Raw genomic sequence first — 21,798 nt, forward strand, 5'->3', positions numbered from 1 at the left:
AAAATGCTGGTAGCATTTCACTCCCAGTTTTCATAGATAATAAATGACTCCCCATCGAAGGTGAGGCAATGAAAAATCAGGCCCCGAATGTCTGCCTGAACATTGAAATTCCTATCAGTTTGCATCACAAACTTAATGTACATTATGGGCTTAATCCAAAACCCCTTGAAGCCAATGGAAAGACTCTTATTCACTTCAAAGGAATTTATAATAGTCCTAAAATAATAAATGTAATTTACAGGTGCCTGTCAGTTTTCCAGTCACCTCACAAAACAAGAAATTAAGACACTAATTAAAATACTAATTAATTAAGACAGATTAAAAGCAGGTAAAAGATTTACAAGGAAGTCAAGGAAGAAAAAAAGAGCTTTATGCCATTTAAAAAAAAAAAAGTCAATCCTCTATGCAGGAAACCATTCCCTGGGGGCTCTCCTATTGTGTAGCTACCCTTCTTTACACATGTAGATGTAAAAACACCCAGTGCAGAATTGTACCAAAACAAAGCTTTAATATTTCATCACATGAACATGCATTGATGGTACATACAAATACTGCTATGTAATTATTTGATCAGACTGCAGAAATAATCCTCACCCTAGTCCTCTTCTTGTATACTGTCAACCCTCACGACCTACCAAACTTTCCATCTATTGCATGTTGTTGTTTAGTTTTAATCTGTTAGAAAAAAGAAACAAGAGCCAAATTCATACCAGGTATAACTCCCCTGAACAGAATGATGGTGTGTTCATTAAAAAGTTTTGTTAATAAAATCACTAAAGAGCTGAAAAAACTATGGAAGAGTCCTATGGACTCATGTAAACACACAGCTCTCAGGGCTGTTCCTCCTAATTTTTTGAAACTTAGGCCAAGATCAACCTAGCTAGGTTTTTCTAAGGTCACCCGTCATCACAGTATTTGAGTAACTTTAAGCCAATCAGGAAAATCTGCAGGAAAAACTTAACAGCAGTATAGGAGTCCAATCAGGGAATCTCAAGAAGTTTCCTCCAAATTTTTCCATCAGAGCTGAGGTTCTCCACCTTGCTTCTTCCAGAGAAGGAAGATGAAAGAGTTGGTCCACCAAAAACTGTGGATATCCCGAGATGCGTATAGTTCTGGGAATAAGACACAAGCCATTGCTGCTCTGTCCAGGGCAAGTTCTTCTCCTTCATTTCCACTCTTCCTGGCCCTGCCTTTTCCCCCAGAGGAATGAATGGGTCAATTCACCTGAAAATTTAAATAAAAAGGTGTTGATTTTAAACATTCTGAGGAATGATGCCATTCCTGGACCACACCAGCCCAATCGGTGCACTGCTAAAAAGGCAGCCATTTCAGAGAGATTTGTATTCTGTGGACATAATAGAATACATAGCAAGGCATAAATAATAATTCATACTATCTTGCAGTCAGGTTGCATCTTCCAAATATTTCAATGTCAGCATCAGAGGGTGATTTATGTGTGGGCCCAATTTCTTGGGGCAGTCCCAATTTTTGGCTGCATATGATGCAATGCTCTGGTATATCATGATGTATGGGGGTCAGACTAGAGGATCACAATGGTCCCTTCTGGCCTTAAAAATCTTTTAAAAGATGTCACATGATGCAATCGCAAGATGTCATTTTTTGGCCCTTGGAGTTCCAGTTGCAAAGCTGTATGTAGATTTGAAAATAGAGGTGTGTGGCTGAAGTGAAATTGGTATAAGGTTAGAGGGGTTTTGACAGACTGGAGTGGTATTGCATAGTGTGCTGATGGGAGATTTAGCATAGTTTATCAATGCGGTCATTTATTTACTATTCAATAGCAACATATATCCCATTAATATGGGTAAAAGTACACCTACTGTGTATTTTATTAAAAATTAAACCAAATTTAAACAAAGGTAGTTAAAAAGTTGTAGTGTGTACATTTAAAAATTCACAAATTAGTTAAGTGTAAGAGCTCATTTGGTTTGTAGCAGGTGCTGTTGCTTCCACAGAACTCAATACTTTAGCTTAGGGTAAGTGTCCCTCAGAACCACTACAGTTAAACTTCAGAAATATGGAGACAAGAGGAAAGATAATGCTCAAAAGACCATAAAAAAAACATATTGGCAGACACCAGTTCCCTCAAGCCCAGCCTTGCTGTATAAGCTCGTCTCTGTCATAAATTCAATACAAATAGCGATTGGATAGATTCTCCAGGATGCTCCCTTTGTGTCATTTTGCTGGTTCAGAAGAACCCATAAAGCCAGCGGAACTAGTCACCTGGGCATTCCTCTAGTGCAGGGGACTTCCTGGGTGTTGAAGAGCCAGCACAGTGTCTCTAAACCACCTGCTCTCGCAAAGAGCAGCAGAAGATCATGGCAGAGGGAAGGGAGCATGTTTACAATGCTGCAGCACTCTGACTATTCCAGGCTGGCATGGCTCTTTGGGACCACTGGCAAATGGGCATAGGTCATGACACAGCCCTGAGGCAGCTTTATTTTAGGCCCCAAAATCAGGGAGCTGCCACCTTTTCCCACTGGATCCTGTGCTAAGCAAAGCTCTGCTAAATCCGAGAATTAGGGCCATTATTAATAACTATACATTTGGTAAGTATGAGCCAAATTTTCAGCTGGAGTAAATGGACGTTGACCTCAATGGACCTTTACCCATTTACAGCAGTTTAGAATCTGGCTCTCTAGATCTAACAATGTTAAAAATAGAGGGAGCCAAATATTTATTAAAATATGTTTGACGTTTTTCAAAAATGGGTCACATTTTAATGGTTCTAACTTTTAACTTATTTGATGGCATCTCTTAAAACATGCACAAAAATTCTAACTGTGAGAGTGAGAGTATGGGAAAGGAATACTCCATTGACTTTAGAAGAAAAATGAAATATGCCCCCAATTTAGCTGCATTTTCAACACAAACTTCAAAATGGAGTCACAACTAAAACCACCCTACTACGGAATGCATGCTAGTGCGGTATGTTAGAAAGATTTTATTGGCATTCATTTTTATACAGCTACATTACTACTTATGAGTTACAATGCCATAGGCGTGTTCTGGAGCTAAATCCAAATTCATGCTGATGAAACCTTTATGCCACACGATGCCATCATATAATCTGCATATGCCACATGTTTCACAAATAGCTATTTTAGAAAGGTTTAAGAGCTTTGAAAAGTTTTACTTTTAATATTTTTCCTATCCTTCTGCTTAGAAAGCAGAGTGCCATATTAATATGATTTCAACTCTACAGGGAGTAGAGAAGGGGAAAACTAATCACTGAACTTTAGAAACATTATACTAAATTCTCACTTTTTATAAATCATAATGTCAAAATGTCAAATGTCCAATGTCTCACAATCTAGTACCTGGGTTAGAAACAAGTGCTGTCTCCCACTGGAAATGCACCATTCTCTGTTTCCCAATAGCATAAGGCAACCATGTCTCACCCAGCTTGTTCACAAGCTATTAGCCCACTGTCAAAGACCAATTTCCATCAACCCAGTACCTCAAATCACTGTAATTTATGGAGGCAATTACTTATTTGGAGGGAAAGAAGAAAATATTTTTGCAGGTTTAAAAAAAAAATTGGAAAAAAAAATGGCTCCGTGGTTTTCCGAATGTTAGAAGATGTCCTGGCGGGCAGAGTACAAGTGAGATGGCCAAAGGTGCAGCAAAAAATGCAATTTATTACATAGATCCCAATTAATACCACCACCATATACATAGTATATACTGAATACATGACAATGTGGTAAAAAGGATTTATCACATGAATTCCAAAGGGCCCATTACTAATCAATGATGAAGGCATGGGTGAGTTAGGTATGATATCCCAAACAAGTGCCGATAAAATCTTTGTACCATGCAGCAGCACCACATAGTTTCCATACACTATGTGTAATTACACTGAAGTCATTTTAGGAATGTTTTATAAAGTAAAATAATGTTACTGGGACAGTTTTTTATATCCTTCTACCTGTAAAATCAGGTACCTTAGTTATCATGAATCCAAATGTATGGGGTTAGAGGGAACCATAAAAACAACTAGGACTTAAAATAAATCTTCTCTACCTAAAAATGTCACCTTTATAGCCTGATACGCCATGGCACCACAGGTCCACGAGTGAGTGCTGTTTCCCATTAGGAAGCTGAGAATTTCCCCTTCCCTGTGGTTTAAAGCTTCTGTTTCTTGTCCTGGAGGAGTGCAAAATACTTTAAAATAAATGACTTTTATTTGTGGAAAGTTGGCACAGATGTAGGCTTGAATCTTGCCTGTCTTATGCTGTAGGCAAAAGTAATATATGTGTATGTGAGCATGTGCAGAGAGTACCTCACATGCAGAGAGACATGGAAGAACATCTTTCCATCAAGATGATTTTCTTTTCTAATTTGTAATAGTGGCTATCTGAAGCCAGTGAGAAGTTGAAAATGTTACCATCAATCCCAGGGGAAGGGATTAGTAGGCAGAGGGCAGTTAAAGTGCTTGATAAATCTAGTTCAGAGCAACGTAATACAGTTATCACATGGCTCTCTAGATGATGGCATGGATTTCGCTTTCAAATATGTGGGGGGGAGAGAGAGAGGGAGAGAGAGAGAGATGTGGATCAGAATAGTTATCATACACCTATCCATATACATATCAGTGCTTGGAAACTTTGTGAACCACAGACATGACAAATTATAGCAGCTAACATGACCTATCGTTAAAAGTACTTCTCTTAAAAGCTCATGGAAATGTTAGTGTAGAGTATTTTAAAGGGGAAAAAACCCACAATTTTGTTCTGGTACAACAGCCACCTTTCTACAGATAATAAAATCACTAATTATTTAAAATAATTAAATGTACTGTTTTACATTGTAATTGTATTAATTTCATTAAAAAAATGTAAGGCCTTCTTACTGCAATTTGATTCATACAGGTGGACCCTGGCATTCATGTATATCCCCATTTTCTTCAGTGACTAAGGGTTCATCCATGTGCATCAAGTGCAGGATTGGGTCTTCCATTATAAATTCCTTGGGGCATGGATTATGTTCTTATGTTCTGTACAATGCTGAGCATACATCAGTGCTCAGCAAGTAATGGTAAGTACTAGTACAGTTCACTAGGTCCAATCCATATGTGCCCTGCATGTGGAACCCCCACTGACTTTGATAAGAGTGCCACACATGGAGCACTTATGCTTAAATTATTTCTGGTCAAAAGGGAACTCAAAAGCAACAATTCACAGTTAGTGTTTTGTATTTTCAGGTTTTAAAAAGAGATCAAACTGTTTATTTCAACATTTTATGAAAAGTAATTCCTTCTCTGGTCTCTGGAACCAGGCATGATAAATTTCATCCCACTTCAAATCATCTACATTTAACTAGTGCAAACATACATCTCTGTGGAGTTTGTCATTTACTACAACGTGAAATCCATCTGTGGACGAAAGAAATCCAGCATGACCCAGATCATTCAAGTTGCCAGACTCTCGTGGCTTTGGAGACGGCTCCACACATGCCCCAGCAACCCGCTCATGCGGAACATGGTGCAGGACATGGGCCTAAGTTATGTAGTAGTGACTTATGATCATGGCTAGCACTCTTGTTCCATCAGCTTTGCCACTGCAAACTCTGAGATTAAGAACACGGCTGTAAAAAGCGTCTGCATGCCAAAACCTGGAAAAGGGGATTTCCTTGAGGGATCAAACTTTATTTTATTTTTTTAAAATTGGTTTATCCACTGAAATGTTGTCTAAGTTCCACCATACGGAGGAAGGAGTTTTGTTGTACAGATATTTTCTTGTATTTTTTACAGAACAAAAACATCCTGAAGATGAAATGTGACATTTTCAAGGGACTGATTCACACTGTAGACTACTTGCCAGTGAGCACTTGGTTAAATGAAAATGGATTCTGAGATTTAAGAAGTAGTTACCAAGAATATGCAATAAAGGATTGAGCCAGAGCCCACTGAAGTCAGTGGAAAGGTTCCTAATGACTTCAAAGAGTTTTGGATCAGGTCATAACTACATTTTCCATAAGGACTCCACTTCGCTACCCATAATTATATGAGACCTCACTCAATCCAAAGGAGGCAACAAACACTGTCTCTGTTTCAGTACACATTTCATTTTTACTATACTTTTTTTTCCCCTGAAAAAGCCATTAAATACAAAGCATTAAATTAGAAAAATCAATGATGGCCACACTGGGAAAAGTGCCTCAAACTCGGCTGCTAAATTTGAACCTGCAATTTTGCACACACCGTCATTTGCAATGACAAATTTGGGTGAGGCATAAATAAAATGCAAGGCCCCAATCCAAAGCCCTTTGACTTCAATAGGCTTTGAGTCAGGCTCTTGATGTCCGGCTCCCTAACTTGCAAATGTAAATGTTATTTAAACCCACAAATCAGATATTCTATTTTGTACCCAAAAGCAGTTTGCATGCAAGATTATGGCTGCAAAGTTAGGCCCTGATAGAGCAAAGAATTTAAGCACATACCAAACAGAGCCCAGGAGTAACCCCACTGAAGTCAATACATGGAACTGAGGGTATGTCTCTATTGCATTCCAAGGTGAGATTGCAGCTCAGGTAGACACACCCATGCTAGCTTTAGACATGCTAACATTGCTAAAAATAGCAGGGTAGGTGCAGCGATGCAGGCTTCAGCAACATGAGTAAGTAACCAGGGTTCCTGGTGAGCTTCTACAGCCTGCTCTGAAGCCTGCCCAACCACATGTACACTGCTATTTTTAGCAATGCTATCACAGGTATGTCTACCTAAGCTGCAATCACACCTTGAATTGCAGTATACATATACCCTGATAAATGGGACTATTTACATGCTTAACTTGAGACACATTCTTAATTGCTTTGCTGGATTGGGGCTTTAGAGGCCAATTTTAAAAATCTGGCCCTCAAAGTTAGTTTTAAAAGCTAGAAATTCTAAAAGGAGAAAAATCACTTTCTGATGGGGATAAAGAAATACTCCAAGGGGAAGAAAACAAAGCAGTGGAGTCTAGAACTGGATAATACACTTTTGCTCAAATCAGACTAAGCAAGGTGACTTTTTAAAAAAACTTGAGGTGAAATTTACAAATGGTCCAGAAAATAAACCTCTATGTCATTTCAGAAAAGACAGACATAGCTTGATCTGGAAGAGAATGGTATAACATCTGCCTATTTCATTCAGTGGTGTGACTGAGGCTATGTCTACACTACAGCAGCCACAGCGGTGCAGCTGCACCAATGCAGCTGTACCGCTGTAGCGCTTCTGGTGAAGATGCTCTAAGTCGATGGGAGAGAGCACTGCCATCCGCTTAACTCCTGCCTCTGTGAGAGGCGATAGATATGACAGCGGGAAAAGCAATTCCTCTGACAAAGTGTTGTCCACACCAGCACTTAGGGAGGTTTAATTTATGTCGCTCAGGGGTGTGAATTATTCACACCCATTAGTAACCTAAGATATAGTGAATTAATTTGTAGTGTAGACATAACTGCTAATACAGTACTCAGGCTAACAGAAGATATACTTACACATGCACTTAATTAAATAATCCTCCAGATATCATGGACCTGATTTTCCACTGCCACATACTGTGTACTCATTTATATCTCTGCAAAGAAAGTGTAAAAGCTGGTGTAAACTGCTGCTCTTCCGATTTAGTAGCATTTTATATCCATTTTGCAACCACTTTGCACAAGTCAATCAGTACAGAGCACAAGCCAACAGAAAATCAGGCTCTAAATCTATTGTTGATGGTCACTTTAATAATATCAGCCCAGCGTTTCTGGAAGAGAACATTAAATATATTTGAAATATAATATTTTTAAAAGTAATAGCATTTCTTCCCCTCCTACATCATATCTATCTTAATAATCCCACATCCTTGTAACCGGCTCGACTCCAATGACACAGTCTCCTCTGCTTACTTAAAAGGAATATTTCCACTATAACTAAAAATACATGATTTTCAAATAAAGTTACGAATTTCCAAATGCATGGAACAGTGTGTGCGTGTTACTGAGAAAGGCACATGGTAGTGAAACAGGATCTCTCCTTTCCTCCACATCAGGGCCAGCTGCTTGTTCATTCATGGGCCTGCATAAATCAAGACAAGCATTAGCTAAAGAAATCTGTACACAAACCTGTGTCCCACTGATCTAATCCTGATCCTAGCTGGAAATAAACAAAAACCCATTTCTTTGAACACTCCTCAGCTACACTTTGTGCTGTCAGATGAAGTGGGACGCAGATCTGAACCACCCTTACTTTTGATTTTAAAAAAATAATAAAATCTCAAACCTTGAGACTTTTGCAGAATCAAAAGTATCCCTTAGTTTTGTCTATGTGCAAAGATTTCTGGCCCAAGCCACACAGGATACAGAATCTGGGCCATGAGCAAATCCATTGCTACCATGAAGGTTCTATCGGGCCACTCCACTGTCTGAATGGAAACTGTCCAAACCAATGACACCAATGCATGTGAATCTGCTCAGTGAGATACCTTACAGGAGTAACCCACAACAAGCCTGATGCCAGTCACCTACAGAGGTTCTTACATGTGACACAGAAAAGAATCTTTGAAATAATTTCTAAAAGGGCTTGTGTGAATAATTTCTTCAATTCTGATCTACATAATTTCACCTTGAGCTTTGAATCTGAAAGCACCCCAGCATTCAAATTGAAACTCAAGTTTGACCTGCTTTTATGCTAATCCAATATGAAATCACGGATTTCACAGGACCACTAATCAACCCAGATTTATAAACTACTTGCTGGCGCTGTTCTAAGTTTAGAATTTGAAATTAAACCCCAAACCAGGTGGGTTTTGTGAGAATTTCAGATTTCGTTCCATGCATTTCCCCACAGCTCTTTTAATAATTGGCAAATCAGTACAACCCTATATCTACCAAATCTGACCTCACTGAAGTTCAACTTCATAGAGGCTCCTGTTCAACAAGGTACTTCAGCACATATACAGTCCCACTGGCTTCAACCGGACTCCCCACATGCTTTTAGGGCAGGGTGGGTGGGAGTAAAGTTTAGGAAAAATCCATTTAAATGGGGCATACATTATTAATAAATGAAGCCCTCCAGCTACAGTTCTGTTTTAAAAGGCTTTTGCTGTTTCTAAACCTGTCAGAACCCCTTAATCAAGTTACAATCTTTTATTCAACTCCAGATAATCCATGATGGTGTGTCAATTTGACTTGTAGGCCTCTGTCATCATCTAATACTGAGAGAGAGGAAAAAAAACAAAGAAAATTAAACAATGCTCATAGCTCTCCTCTGTCCCTCCTTATGACAGGTAGGCTAGTCTATATTTATCCCCAGATTTGCATCCACCCCACATAGGCCTGGTGTTATTTTCATAACTTGATCACCTCAAAAATGCTGAATCATGCAACGGGTTATAGAACACGTTATCTGTGCAGGGAAGAGACTGGCTCAGGACATTGATAATGGATATCCATCTTGACTGGGCTTGTGATCTTGCTTTCTTCCCATAGCATCATTCAAATATCCTCAGAGCTTATATTCATTTTTTTAAGTTGTGCTCTGTGCTCTGTTGCTGACAGGCCTACGTGCATGCTGAAAGTTATGTCTCCAATTGTCCTGCAGTAGCACTGCATTTTAATATAACATTTGGGGAATAAAAATGGCACTTTGAGTTGCCAGTGAAACTCTGCAACCAAGCAATAAATAAATTTACAAAACCTCAAGAAAGCAAGTATAATGAAGCCTCAGCCATGTAAGTAGGGGCTTACCTACTCCAGTGCTGGGCCCATCCACCACTTCAGTTTCCCCTCACATAACATCTCTGTCCCACACTGGTTGGCATTCATGATACTCTTACGCAGGAGTTGTCAGTGCATTGACTTAGCCCCCAACTAGCCCACTGAGTTTACCCCTTCCAGCATATCAAATGAAGTCTTAAACCAACACAAACAGTCTTCAATTCCAGCCTCTTGTCAGGACATGATCCTTCTTCTGAGGGTCTGTCCTCTTCAGCCTTCAGTCTTACCATTGGGCTCAGTTTTCCACCTCCTGGGCACCAATCAACCTCTTCTTCCCTTGTCAACAGGGTGGCTGCCCCACTTCCCAAGATGGCAGCAGAAAAGGGAAACCCACACCTGCCCTTTTCTATGGGTCTCTGCCCATGTGAACCCTCTTTAAATGGGCTATCTGCCCTTAGCCACCCGACCTTTTGCCCCATCCTTCAGTTTTTCCCAGGGCCTCTTCCTCCAGGAGCCTTCCTCTGGCCTCCCCAATCTCAGCTGCGGTTCTACCAGCAGGCTACTGCTCCCTGCAGGTCTTGCTCCATGCACCCTCTGCCTAGAAACTAGGAAAAGTCTCCTGCTCCCACTCCACATTTCTTTCTTAGCTATTCCATTCTGTTCTCTATAGGTTCTTGTACACGCTGTACTATCTGAGCACCTTCCAGTAGTGCATTAAGCCATGTGACTGACATCTGTCATATGGGGTTTGTTCTCTCCTCCTCTCTCTATGGGAGAACTGCATGTTCTTATAGGGTGTTTGTAAATAAATTCACTCATCGCTAGGCAACCCTTCATGGCAGGTGTAGCATAGCAGCTCTCTTGCTTCTCTAGCACCCCTTACCAAAAGTTGTTCCAGTGCTGTGATGTCATCTCTTCCAATAACTTGGCACTTGGCCAGGTCACATCTTAAATTCACCCCTTCCACAGTCACAGCTGTCCACTCTTAAAAGTCCCAAAACGTCTTTAAACACAAACAAAATCTTTCCACCTCTTCTCAGCTCTAGTCAAGGTCTCTCCCAGGCCTCCCTCCATGGAGTCCTTTTGTTGCTGTGATACATTTCCTGCCTGGCTCTCCCTCCAGCTGGGTCTCATCACTTAAGCTTGGCTCTTCCTCTCTCTACTATAGCCACCTTTATGGGGAATTGCCCTATTCCCCCGGGTGGGCTCCATTCTAGAATCAGGTTGGCTTAGCCCCAAGCTCTCTAGCCCACAGGGCAAGCTATCTGGTTACAGTTTTGTTTATTTAAATGTACACACTGCTCTGTGTTTATGGAGAAGATCAGGTCAAAGGTGTGCACCTTGCACTTGTCAAAGTGGTGAGGTCTGTGATGGTCCTGTGGGGGTTTGTTCCACAGTCTTGGACTGGGCCCTGAGAGAGCTCGGTCTCCTGCACAGATTAACTTCACCCTTCTGGTAGAAAGTTCCATTGTGCCTAAGGAGCAGAGTTGTTGACAAGCGTCTTCATCCCAGAACGGTTGGTGATCTTTTAGATATACTGGTCACAGGCCAAAAGCACCGAGATTTGAATGCAACTCTATATTCTACAGGAAGCCAGGGTAGTGGGTGTAGGGCAGGTGTGATTTGTTCACAGTAGCCCTAGCATGCTCTGTACCAGTAGGAGTTTCCTAAGGCTTGAAGGCTTCATTCCAAGGTACACTGCCTTACTGTGGTCCAGACAGGAGGCAATGACAGTTGTATAACCAATGCCAGATCATCATTCACCAGGAGGAAATGCAGTCTCCTAGCCAACCAGAAATGGTAGAAAGAGTTATTTGTGGATGCTGCCATGTGAGACCTTAGTGTCAGCAAGAAGTCCAGGAGTACTCCTACACTATGGACTGAATTGAGTAATTGTGGGTGTATACCTTAAACCAAGGGAGACTGCACCATGGCTACAAACTGAGCTACTGGCTTTCCTAATATACTGTGGTGCATCACTTCGCTGCCAATCCTACAAATCTCATTCTCTTCACCTGGGAGTAACTCCCTTAAAGGGTCAGCCTTAGAACAGGCACACTGGGAGGCACATGCACCTCAGGACCAGTGCACAGTTTAAAAACTACCTCAAAAGACCAAGTGGCTCAAGACCATGAGTACCAACCTCAGGGCAGACTGGTTGTGTATTCTAGCCTTAGATTTCACCAAACAAGTATCAAGCATGAATTTCTCAAGCACTACAACAGCCTTACCATGGGGTCACAGTCCCTTTAGGTCAGGGATGAGCAAACATTTTGGCCCAAGGGTCACATCGGGGTTGCGAAATGGCATGGAGGGCTGGGTAGGGAAGGCTGTGCCTCCCCAAACAACGTGGCTCCCTCCCCCCTATCCAACCCTCCCACTTCCTGCCCCCTGACTGCCCCCCCTCAGAACCCCCAACCCATCCAACCCCCCCACTCCTTGTCCTCTGACCACACCCTCTTGGGCAGCCCCGCCCCTAACTGCCCCCTGGAACCCCACCCCCTATCCAAACCTCCCCCCGCTCCCTGTCCCCTGACTGCTCCGCCCCCAGAACCTCCACCCCATCCAACTGCGCCCTGTTACATGACTTCCCCGCGGGACCCCCTGCTCCTTATCCAACCCCCCCCACCCCTTTACCATGCCACTCAGAGCGGCAGGACTGGGTTATTGGAAAGCCTGGGAGGTGGGTGCAAGCTGCGCTGCCCACGTGGCGGCACACCTACAGGGAGGTGGAGCTGTGGGGGAAGGAGCTGTGGTCTAGCCTCCCCGGCCAGGAGCTCAGGGACCGGGCAGGACAGTCCCGGGGACCAGATGTGGCCTGAGGCCCGTAGTTTATCCACCCCTGCTCTAGGTACTCCGGTCTCTCTTGCCACTTAGGCAAGTTTGTCTTTGTGATCTACAGTCCCTTACACCAAAATCACAACAACATTCAGGTTACTCCCAGTCCCAAAAGACCAGTCACTTTCCCCAGGTTAATTGTATCCCAGATATCTCACCAATGACTGTAGCCAATCCTGTAAAAAACTAACTAAAGATTTATTAACTAAGAAAAGAAATAAGAGCTATTTACAAGGTTAAAGCAGATAAACATACACACACACTCGAGTTACAATCTTAGGTTCCAAAAGGTGATAGCAGCTGCTATATATACAAGCACTCTTTGTCCTTTAGGGCCAACTCAAACTAAGCTGCTTGGGGATCCCTTGCTTATGCCTAGAAATATTGCTCTCGCCGAACTCCAAGCAGCATAGTGATACAGTTCCTCCTTGTCAGATACCTTTATTCCCTTCCCCCAGAGTTTAAGCTGATGGGATGAGTTCATGCTCTGATCCCCTATTCGTGGGGGTTGGGGGAGCAATCAACAAAGTCTTTGTCCTTTGATGTTTCACAATGGCTCATTTGGTTTCAATGGGCTTTCTTGTGTGCAAGACCAGCAGTTTACACTAATGAATGCTTCTTTCCTGTTTGGCTTGTTACACAATTACAGAGGTTTATAATGCAAACACTAAATATAACTTTATACATCATGGACTACAGATGTTATAAGTGAGATTAATACATGAAGCATCCTACAAGCATTTCATCAAGTCTAAACATTAAACACATTCTTATAACTTAACATGCATTTTAACAATGCTAACACACAGGTAAGCCAGACTGGTTTCCAGCTGTACATTTTTCATTGTTCAGTGAGGCCTAGGGCCTTTGGCAGGAGCTGCAACCTGGTGTGCCAGCGTCACAAGATGGACACAAATTTTACCCAATATATTTTAGGTAACCTCTTTGTTGTGTCTTTTGATCTTTATACAGCAAACATAAAATGAAAGAACCACATGAGCACAGTGGGGGTCCACATAACCATGTTCACTAACTATACACAACATACAAAACCTCGCTAAACATACACTATGCTGCTCCGCTAAACAGAGAACACAGAGTGCACCACTAAAGGGCTGACAACTATTTAAAGGGATACTAGCCTATTCCTGTACACCACACTCTGCAGCCTGGAGATTACCTAACAAGGGCATTCTCTTATACACGTCACTGTATCTGATCCGAGCCAATTCCACACCTTTCTAAAAGAGGGAAGAATTGTCAGTTATAGTTATTGAACCAGCCAGAATAAACTGTTTAAGATTCTAGTTCTGGATTCATTTCAATTAAATACTTAAGTCCCTCCAGTTAAAATCCATTAATGACTTCAATAATTTCTCTCATGGAAACAGTTGGGTTGGAATGGATCAATATGGAGTCAGTCTGCTACTGTGTATTGTGACAAATTGGCTGCATTATGCTGAAACCACCCCAATAGATGGGTATCAAAATCTAGCACTGACCGATTTTATTTTCCATTTGTAACTGCTAAGTTTTCCACTTCCAGATGCCCCTTTTACATTATTCGTATACTTTGGATCTGAAGTCTCCCCAAAATGACAAGACTACATTGCTGTGAATTCAAAAAGGCACTCTTAGCTTGCTAAGTGATCAACCAACATCTCAGCAGTTCTCCCTAGCTCAACGAATACAATCTGCAGTTCCTAGACTCATAAAAGATTTTTCGTAAATCCTAGCTTGGACCATGCAGTCGTGGAACGACGATAGCTGGCTACATTACAAGACTCAGATAGCTGATTAAATCTATAGCACATAACACTAGCTTCTAACCCAGGCTCTTCTTTGTATATGGCAAGTGAATTTGCCTACGCCCACCTTATGAGAATATTCACTTTTTAGGACATAGTAAAGCTTCTACTCTACCTCATTGTCAAATGGATTTCTCACTCTCATAATCCAAGAGGTAAAATGGCTACCACTAATGTCCTGTGTTTTGTTGTATCACTAGAGCGGAGCAGATAGTTTGTTAGTGATAATTGAAAGTTGTGATGTTCAGCATTAACAGCTCTGAGGTTCTCATGATGATAGCAGACATTTTGGATTTATTCTTCTATTTTAATGCAATACATACTAGTGCAATGCCTGCACAGGGATTCACATGTACACGAGCGCTTCATTTGTGTCAGGGCTTGCTTGGGCTGAGCCCCACGGGGCACCTGTGGCCCCAGCAGTTCAGAGCCCCAGCACCTCTGGGCTTGCCATCTCAGTTATGAAAGTAAAAAAATTGCTTGAGCCCCAGCACCTCTTTCATTACAACTTAAGCACTGGTGTGTACATACTGTCTGGAACTTAGCTGCCTAGCAACCCAATGAGCTCAGCTGGGCCCAATAAACCCTCACTAAGTGACAGTGCTCCCTGGTTGGTCAGAAGAGCCAACGGGTCACTATTTAAGCCCGGTAGCAACAGCAGCACAGTGGCTGCTCAACACATTCCACACCTGCAGCTGTGCCTGACCTGCTTCCTGTCCATCCCTTGCTCCATCCTTTGCCTGCTCCACTCCAGCCTTAGTCCCTGCCTGCCTCTGAAGTGCTGCCATTTAATCTCTGGCTCTGATCACTTGCTTGTCTTTGGACATGAGTCTGGCTGTGCCCTTTGGTTCTGATCATTGGCTTGTTTCCCTCCATGACTCTGGCTCTGTTCTGACTCCTGGCTCCCACCGCTGATTTGTCTGCTCACCACAATTCCAGATCTGCCTTTTTGCTTTGTTCAGGCTCCCAACTCCTGGCTCCACCCTTTGGCTTCTCTCCTGATCACAAGTGATTCTGCTCTGACCACTAGGTCGCACTGCCTCCACCTCAGTATGTGACACACACACACACACACACACACACACACACACACACACACACACACGCTGCCTGACTTCAAGATCCTCCCTGAGAGATTCAGTAGCCAAGTGAGGCCGATGTGGAGATTTCCAAATGCACTTAAATAAAGAATTTAGGAGCACAAGTCCCTTTCCCTTAGGAGCTTTTGAAAATCTCTCCCTTAAAGCCTGATCCAAAAGCCACTGAAGTCAATAGGAGACTCCCCATGGGAGTGGACTTCTGATCAGACCTTTACATTTCAACTGGCTTTGGACACCTCGTTTGTGACTGTGTGACAGTTTGTGGAGAATGGGTCTAGCTCTTGCCCAGAAGGTGTGTGACATGACGAGAGCAGTATTATTTTCCCGAGCAAATCTAAATGTCTCATATTCATTATTGGTTAGAAGCATAAAGAAGAATTTAAAAAACAAACAAAAAAAACCAAGTGGGCCACAATTTCTCTTCTGTCATAAAGGGTTTTATTACATGAAATTTGCAGTATTTATCAAAACTTTTTGAGGAATGCTTGTAGCATTACTTGGCTTCGAGCCAATGTTTAGTCATGGGAGCAGCACACAATTAGTTGCACAATTATCTCTGTATTTGCAATGAAGTTGATCACATTTATTTCACCTTGCTGTGCAGGGCAAAATATTTTGTGTATGATTAATAGGTGGTTAAACTATACTTCCAACATTTTTTTAACTTCTCTCAATACTTATGGGAACATTTGCAAGACCGAAGAGGTTGGACTCTATAAGTGCAAGATCCATCATTTATTAAGGCTTTTCTCACAGCCAAATTTTCACAGAGGTTACCAAATTTCACTGAACTATTGAAAATTTTACTGCAACTTTTTGCAAAATTAGAAATTTCAGTAATTTTCTGTGTTGCAAGGACTTTTCAGACAGAATGCAATTACAATGCAAATATTTCCAAGGTATGAAACCTAAACATTTCCCTTCTGTTTGGGTGCTAAACAGTTTTAACTGCTGGTTGATTTCATCTTAGATCATTTCACGATCTTGTGGTAATTTGTTGTTCAATTTCACCATCTGCTTATAATAGCCTGATCTATCCATCATTTCCCACTTATTTTCTTGTAACAATGTCTTAACTGTCCTAGTGCCTCTCTGAAGTCTGCTAATTGTCTTCTCACTGCTGACAGTTAAATTCCCTTCTTCTCCCCACATATGACAGAGGTAATTTTCATTTGATGATGATCAACCAACCTTTTTAACTATTTGAAGAGATTGAGGGATCTCCCTGGCATACTTTAAAGAACGCTGGAGTTGTTATTTTGGGAACACCTGAATCACAAAATCAAAATCATGGCTGTCTTTGTGTATATGACTGGCCTTACAGCATCTGATGCTGCAGTCCTTACACAGGGAAGACTCCCATTAAGTCAATGGTGGTAGTATTAAAATAATGATTAAAATGAGGGGCATTCAAAAAAGCAGACAAAAAGAGAAACCTGCAGAGATACAGCATCATCACAGCAAAAATATCTATTTCACCACTCTGAAGCACCACTAGACAGGGTAGAAATGGTAGTTCAAAATTATGTTATGTAAGCCTGGCCATTAATGGAAGCTTGGCCATCGGCATTTCCAAATGTTGACAATCCATGAAAATGGCATCAGTGCTATTGCCAAAAAGTTCAGATGGCAGGCTGCAAAGGATTAATTGTAACTTCACTCTCCCAAATGAATGCCAACGTTATATATCCATATACCAGGAGCATTTTTTCTTGGCTCTGTAATGGACCTACTGAGAGACCTTGGGCAAGTCACCTCACTGAGCCTCAGTTTCTCTCTTTGATATGAGAATAGTACCGCTTTCCTTGGTTTGTAAAGCATTTTGAGAGCTACAGATAAAGAGTACTAAATCAGAGGTAAATTATTATTACTATCTACCCTGGGCCCCAGTAATTTCCTCCCACCTGGGTTTCCGGATTCTATGAGATACAAACCGTGACTCTAGATACTGACGTAACATATATTCTCCCATGTTATTGCATTTGCATTGACTTCCATTTCCAGTAAAACCAGTAATGGTCTCAGGTTGCAGTGGGGGAGATTTAGGTTGGATATTAGGAAAAACTTTTTCACTAGGAGGGTGGTGAAATACTGGAATGCATTACCTAAGGAGGTGGTGGAATCTCCTTCCTTTGAGGTTTTTAAGTTCAGGCTTGACAAAGTCCTGGCTGGGATGATTTAGTTGGGGATTGGTCCTGCTTTGAGCAGGGGGTTGGACTAGATGACCTCCTGAGGTCCCTTCCAACCCTGATAGTCTATATTGTATGATTCTATGAATGAGAAGTTAATACTTTATGCACAGCACATGTCCATGTTCTGTAGCTGCTTTCAAAGTAATGCACAACACCCAGTAAAGATCTAAGTTCTCTACAGCTCAGACTTTCTGCATTTCACACATTACCTTCCAGTGCTTACGTGCACGCTGGGAATTAGCAAATACATTTTGCTCCTTTTGCTCTTTAAAAAAAAATATAAATTAAAACCCCCTTACTTCTTTCTCGGATGTACTGACGCCAGAGCAGATCATGGATTAGCCACTCAGAAATTTCACCACAGGAAGTTAACCAACATCCTCCCAACCCACAGCCCAGATCCTCGGCTAGGCAGACTTGGCACAGCTGAGGCGGGGGGAAGCAAAGCAGTTCTATCTGCCATCCATCGCTGTAGTATCTGAGAACATCCCAGGTTTAATTAAACTGGCAAAGCAAAGTCTCTAGTGACCTGCATGGAGTCTTTTATTATTCCTTCTCTCGTTATAGAAAGCTGTGCTTGGAGTAGGGTTTTCTTGGGGCCTTTATATTTTAGATTGTAATAAAATTTTCAAAGCCTCATGACACACGCACACCCTGAGGGGTTATGACTCACCAGCTGAGAAATACTGCTCTAGTGACATCTAGACTGGGCTGTTATAATTGTTTTGATGCAGTGCTTTTATATTACAAACTTCACAAGCTCCAGCTAGTCCAGGCTGTGGGCCTGATTCTGATCTCACCAGTTTTATACCTCAGTGGAGTTACTGTATAAATCCTGAAAAACTCAACAAAAGTGAAAAGAGTTAGTCCAGACTTGCACTGGTGCTAACTGACAGCAGTGTTTGGCCTTGCATATTCCTTTTACATCAACAGTTTAGTCCCATATCACTTAAAACCCTGTTTAAATAACTTATGTGTAACATTCAAGGCAGATCTCATTAGTCAGTAGAGACTGTTTTTATTTTTTTTTCCCCCATTTTACCTCTGAGATTTGGGACTTGTTCTAGTTATACACCAAGTGACAGGATATCAGCATTGTGAAGGATGGGCAACCTCACCCAAAGTACATATCAACAAACTGCTGCAAATTAGCAATGGTCTGGCAGCTGTCATAAAAGCTCAAAGAAAGAAACCATGTCATTGTTTTGCTTGTCCTTAAGGAGAATGTGGTCTGGAGCTAGTTTGCTGAAGTGCTTCATGTCTATAGGGGAGCTGGGGAAAAAAAAAAAATCAAAAGAAGCAGCCATAATCACTAACTCAACCAAAAAGGGTTTGTTTTTCCCACTTCTAGCAAGACTTCTTAATGAAATACTACATTCAAATGTGATCCACCACAAAAATTCCATCATCCTGGTGGTCATCTTTCTGTGTAGACATTTCTAAAGTATCCTTCACACTAGTGCATGAGCAACAGATTCAAGATGTAATTTGCTTGTTGGGTTAATTGTATATACATTGTTAAATCTTATTGTTGGCATCCTTTATGGTAGAAGAATGTCATCTCATGACTGGTATGGGGGAGTGAACTGGCCCATAGAAGTAAAGCTAAGGGTTCCATTACAAATGGAGAATTAATAGCATATCCATAGATCCAGGCCCCATAGCAAAGGGAACTTAAGAGCACAGAATTTCCATCATGTATCATACATTCTGATGCAACAGACTGTCTGAAATGCCACTCCTTTGTGGTATGGCACACAACCTCACCATTCCAGGTGCAAAAATCTTCTCTTCTTGCCCCCTAAAACTGCTTTCCCAGACCTGTCCATCTCCATTCAAGACTCAGCTAAAAACTTTTTTTCTCCCACCCTCTGAAATTCTTTATTAGTAAAACTGAAGTATTTTGGGATGCGGCTGGTAGGAGAAATGCTATGCAAGTTGTACCAAACCTTTGTTATTGCAATATATGAAGCATGTGTTAGAGAACTGCCAGCACAAGAACTCAAATTTCCTTCCCTCAACTACCCATCTGAAATGTTTGTGGGAAGAGCAAACAATCAATTTTCCTGTTTTGGTGGGCTCATTTCTAGGCATTGGATAATAATTTGATATCATTGCCAATTCAATCTAATAAAGCTGACAAGAGTGTCAGTTACAACCCTTGATGTGGGCATCACCCTCCTAGCAAGTGTACTACACAGCATACCAAACAGTTGTCACATGGTAATAACTTTTGGTCACTGCTCACTAGTGACTTCATCTGAATTTTAACCACAGATTTAGAAGTACAGTGTTCTGCTTCTCATTTACCTGTGGCATCTGGTCCTTGCTCAGTCCTACATTTTTAAATAGACACTGCCAGAGTTGATGGGTATCCAGTATTAATTAACAACGTGAAAGTTGTAACTGATCGTAAATCTTACCCTACGAATTCCAATAAAACATATCATTTGCTATGGAATGGTAACAGAACAGAACAAAACAAAACAAAAACCAGAAACGACTTTCTCTGCATTCCAGACATGCTTTTCTAGATGGGGAACTAGGAGTATGTATGTAAAAGTTTGTCCGTATTCTGAGTTGTATTAAGTCTGGTATTTGCTGAATTGCTTGTTTGCTTCAACTCTCAAACTATACCAAATAGGTTTTTGTTTTTTTTAAATTCCAAGTTGGAATTTAAAGTCAAAAATACGATAGGGCACTTTTTATGGCAGATCGATTTTTAAGATTAACAAGTTTGACAATGTCTTTTAAATCAAAAATCAGTTCTGTTGAATCACGTTAGAGAACGGCACAAACAAGTGTTTAGTGATCTAAACTTAGTCAGGTTTGAAATGTTAGGGGCTAAGGTCAACTACCTGGAACCACAGTTTCAAATCCTAACAAGATTAACTCAGGTTTCAGAGTAGCAGCCGTGTTAATCTGTATCCACAGAAAGAAAAGGAGTACTTGTGGCACCTTAGAGACTAACAAATTTATTAGAGCATAAGCTTTCATGGGCTACAGCCCACTTCATCGGGATGCATAGAATGGAACATATAGTAAGAAGATATATATATATATACACATACAGATAAGTTGGAAGTTGCCATACAAACTGTGAGAGGCTAATTGGTTAAGATGAGCTATTAGCAGGAGAAAAAAACTTCTGTAGTGATAATTAAGATGGCCCATTTAGACAGCTGATTAACTCAAACATTACTCCTTCCGGAGTAGATAATTTAGTTCTGTGCAACAGGTCTTCCAGATAAGAACTTAAAACTGCTGCCCTGTCTGCACTGCACAGATACTGAAGAGTTTTTGTAAAATTAGGTATTTGCTCCAATGTCTTTTGCCAAAATTTTCCCTGTTTTGCAAGGTGCTATGTGCCAATTGGGTGCATCTAAGAGGTGGCAGCATTTCCATGCTGCTGTATGAATTTAGGGCATGATCCTTGGAGGTGCTGAGCCCCTAAACTCTCGTGACAGTCAACAGTCTGTAAAGCCCTTTGGGACTCTTCAGAAGGAAAAGCACCATGCAAATATAACATTTAACCTCTGGCAATATGGGGGGGCTAGGAAGAGACTACTTCCTATATATTATCATTTCCACAAGCAAACTCACCTATCTAGATTTTTTTCCTACCCACTTGAAAAGATGCACAGTTAACATAAAATTGCTTGACTGACCATGCTAACTGACAGATTTTGCTGCTTGCCAACTACTTAGATGATCTTGGGGAAAACAAAAAGAAAAGGAGTACTTGTGGCACCTTAGAGACTAACAAATTTATTAGAGCATAAGCTTTCGTGAGCTACAGCTCACTTCAGCTCACGAAAGCTTATGCTCTAATAAATTTGTTAGTCTCTAAGGTGCCACAAGTACTCCTTTTCTTTTTGCGAATACAGACTAACACGGCTGCTACTCTGAAACTTGGGGAAAACAGTACATCTTCACTTTACACTAATTTCCAAACATAGTGTCTTGTTAACATCTGCCTGGCTGAACTGAGTGCTTTGCCACACAGATTTCACTAAAGCCAAGCAAGGCTACAACACTGCCATTAACCATGACCACAGAAATAGTAACTAGAGGACTTTGAATGTGATTCATGGATTGATGTCAAAAGCTTTTGATCTCTAGCAGCTGCTTGGATTTTAAGACTTGTCAGAATGGGCT

The 21,798-nt window shown here is 41.3% G+C and overlaps 1 protein-coding gene and 1 long non-coding RNA gene across 4 annotated transcripts in view; one reads left to right on the forward strand and one right to left on the reverse strand.

Annotated features, from left to right (window-relative positions):
• KCNJ6 (potassium inwardly rectifying channel subfamily J member 6) overlaps nucleotides 1-21,798 on the forward strand; it is a 219,952-nt gene that overhangs the window by 169,647 nt on the left and 28,507 nt on the right. The window lies entirely within an intron of this gene.
• Nucleotides 374-21,798, reverse strand: part of LOC119849743 — a 37,371-nt gene continuing 15,946 nt past the window's right edge. Inside the window, exons 2-4 of one of the 2 annotated variants that reach the window (XR_005290567.2) lie at nucleotides 7,498-7,577; nucleotides 4,058-4,167; nucleotides 374-1,224 (exon numbers count right to left, since the gene is read on the reverse strand). This is a non-coding gene — a long non-coding RNA (uncharacterized LOC119849743). Of the gene's footprint in view, nucleotides 1,225-4,044; nucleotides 4,168-7,497; nucleotides 7,578-21,798 lie in introns of both variants that reach the window. The other variant, XR_005290566.2, reaches the window with a different exon arrangement.

The sequence above is a fragment of the Dermochelys coriacea genome, chromosome 1 (assembly GCF_009764565.3).
Source record: "Dermochelys coriacea isolate rDerCor1 chromosome 1, rDerCor1.pri.v4, whole genome shotgun sequence".
Taxonomy (NCBI): domain Eukaryota; kingdom Metazoa; phylum Chordata; order Testudines; family Dermochelyidae; genus Dermochelys; species Dermochelys coriacea.